Consider the following 3,613-nt stretch of genomic DNA (forward strand, 5'->3'; position numbering starts at 1 on the left):
GCGGCTAGTTATATTAAGGTTGAGGTTGAAGTTATATTAAGGTCATAGGTTGAAGTAATTTATCGTATTTAAAATGCCAGGAATTAGCCGGGCATGGTGGCGGGCGCCTGTAATCCTAGCTACTCGGGAGGCTGAGGCAGGAGAATCGCTTGAACCCGGGAGGCGGAGGGTGCAGTGAGCCGAGATCACACCACTGCACTGCAGCCTGGGCAACAAGAGCGAAAATCCGTCTCAAAAAAAAAAAAAAAAAAAAAAAATGCCAGAAATCCCGCTTCAGTATGGAAGAAAATGCAATATTCAGTACAAGTGGAGTAGGGAAAGAGGGAAAGGCGATTTGTGCAAAAACAAGTCCAACCTACTCTGCCAACATTAGAGATGGCTTCCACGCTGGGCGGGGTCCATTTGTACCTTGTCAGTTCTGCCGGAAAAAAAAACGAGACATTGGGGATGGGTGTTGGTGCCAGTTAAACTAAGATTTCGAGAACAGTTTTTTGAAGAATCAGCTTTTTGGCAGGTCTTCCTAAGGTGGATTTCACTCCCTTTAGTTCATATGCCTACTGCTTCTCAAAAGGCAGGAGAATTTCTGGAATTTCTATCAAGTGTTTGTATAATTTGCCGTCACTACAACCTCTGCTAATAGATGCTTCGAAGTATAGTTTTCATTAAAATGAATGCATTTAAAATATTCTCAGTATTCGTGTAATTTCATTCAATCCTTGTTAACAAGCATACTCCCTTATTCATTTTGCCAATCCCTTCACCTTCTTTATTCCTTTCTAGTTGTCAATCAAAATTGCCACACTGTAGTAGAATACAGTAAGTAGACTTAGGAATTTGATAGCTGGAAATGCTACACATAAGTCCCTGAGAAGTGACTGACTAGAGTGACCAGCTCAATTAGTGACAGTGCCACAAAGACTACTCTGGGATACGAGATTTGATTCAGCACTCATCGTAGCACTTAGAACACTACATCATAATTTCCTATTTGTTAATCTGTCTCAATAAATTATCCTTGAGATCACAGGCCAAATATATTCATCTCTATCTCCAGGACCTAGAACCGCAGTAGGTGCTCAGTAAATATTTGTTGAATGAATAATTCAGATCCCCTGACTTCTGGCTCTGGGTTACTGCTTATCCCATGTCAGGTAGAAGTGGGCACCAAGATAAGTTACCAAGGCCTGAAAGCCCAAGAAAATGGCTGTACAGTCTGTTTCTAACCTATATGTAGAAAAAGCGAAATGCATAAGATGACCCCAGAATTATTCTGGGATGAAGGAAGACTTGAAATGGGTAGGAGGGTTTGGGTGGGTGTTGGGAAGATACTGACAAAATCACTTATATACAACTCAAATGCCCCAGGATTCACTAGCCTGTAGATGAGGTCATATTAACAGGCAAATTTTAAATTCTATAACTTGTTTCTCCTTTGGGTAACTGAAGACTCATTTGTAAGGTTCCTTTTGCCACCTAATAACTCAAAAAAGTCCCCTCTCCTTTGCCTACTGCTCGCACTGCTGCTGCTCTTCCATCTGAGCCCTCCCACATTTCCTACTTCCCCAATCCCTTACGGCTTACCTTCTTTTAGAACAAGGGAAATGCTCACCCTCCTCTGTAGTCTGCTTATTTTATTTTATTTTTGATACAGTCTTAGCTCTGTCACCCAGGCTGGAGGGCAGTGGCACGATCTCAGCTCACCGCAACCTCTGCCTCCTAAGTTCAAGCGATTCTTGTGCCTCAGCCTCCTGAGTAGCTGGGATTACAGGCATGTACCACTATGCCTGGCTAATTTTTGTATTTTTAGTAAAGATGGTGTTTCACCATGTTGGCCAGGATGGTCTCAAAATTCTGGCCCCAAGTGATCTGCCTGCCTCAGCCTCACAAAGTACTGGGATTACAGGTGTGAGCCACCGAGCCCAGCCCTGTAGTCTGTAGTCTGCTCTTTTTGAAGCTTCTCAGATCAACACAGTCTAAGCCAGAGGTGTCCAATCTTTTGGCTTCCCTGGGCCACATTGGAAGAAGAAGAATTGTCTTGGCCCACACATAACACTAACTGTAGCTGATGAGCTAAAAAAAAAAAAAAAAGAAAAGAAAAAGAAAAAAGTCATGCATAAATCTCATGTTTTAAGAACGTTTACAAATTTGTGTTGGGGCACATTCAAAGCTTTCCTGGGCCGCATGCAGCTCGTGAGCCATGGGTTGGACAAGCTTGGTCTAAGCCAAAAGGTGTTATGGGGTTTACTGGACCACTGTTTCACATATGGCTTTCTTGTCCCCAGGACATGTGTTTGCCAGCAGAGTAACTGCATCAGGGAAAGATTTCAGTGCAATCACCATACTGCCTGGAGCACCATTCTTCCACCATCAGCCCTTGTTGCTGAATTCTGTTTATAGAACCTAATAGTTTCTTCCCTCACAGTGAATTTTTTTCTCAGGGGTCAGCAGGTTCCCTTCCCTGCCAGGTTCACTAAGTACTGCCCTTGCTACGTATTTTACATTTTGTTACATTATATATGATATAAAACTTTTCCACATGTGGAGAGAGAATGAGTTTTGAGAACTCCAAGAACCATTTCATTTACTTATCCTTCATGGTATAAATTAATTTTTACCTCCACGAAGTTTCCCATCTGCTCCAGTTGGAAGTTTATTCTTCCTCTAAACTCCAGATCCACATTGTCTTCATGAATAATCGGCACTCCTGCTGCCTTAATCACCTTCCACGTATGTATGATGCCTCTCGTATTGTTTATCGTCTCAACAGCACAGCCCCTTGAGGTTTGGGAGCCTCTTGTAAACTTTCCTTGTCTCTGTGCATAGTAGATGCTTAAGAAGTATCTGGTAAGTATTAAATGAGTGACTCGTAAATATAACTCTCTGCTCCATCCACAACACCTTACCTCTGGATGCAGTAAGATTATCCTGAGAGGGCATCTTTAGATTCATGTGAAGATAGACTTTTGTGTATGTGTGCTTTTTTTTTTTGAAACAGGGTCTCATTCCCATTGCCCAGGTGGGAGTACAGTGGCGTGATCATGGCTCACTGCAGCCTCAACATCCTGAGCTCAAGCTATCCTCCTGCCTCTTTTTTTTTTTTAGAGCCAAGGTCTCACCATGTTGCCCAGGCTGGTCTTGAACTGTTGGGCTCAAGGGATCCTTCTGCCTTGGCCTCCCAAAGATCTGGGATTACAGGTGTGAACCACTGTGTCTGCCCTGTTTGTGCTCTTGTTTGTAGTCAGTCTAGGGGTTAAGTGTAGGGAACTCTTGGAGGTGACCCAAATGAGCCCATTAAATTTTTTGCCCTTGGGAATTTTGGGCTGAGACAGAGCCCAATAGGTAATGGAACTGCATTATAGTAGCACCCTGGAAACAGTCAAAATTCTTGCTGAGATTCCTGGAGGTGCCCCTTGCTTCTATCCTTCTAACCACTATGAAACCTTTTTAGATTCCACGAGATGCCCTCATATCCTTCTAATAAGTTACTTTGCTTAAACTAGCTAGAGGCAGTTTCTGTTCTTGACCACCAGGAAAATCTGACCTGTAGTAGAGTAAGGTGGGTCACTGACAGCACATAGATAACACTCCCGAAATAAATAAAGACAAAGCATTA

This window comes from Nomascus leucogenys, chromosome 21, assembly GCF_006542625.1.
Source record: "Nomascus leucogenys isolate Asia chromosome 21, Asia_NLE_v1, whole genome shotgun sequence".
In the NCBI taxonomy this organism is placed as follows: Eukaryota; Metazoa; Chordata; class Mammalia; order Primates; family Hylobatidae; genus Nomascus; species Nomascus leucogenys.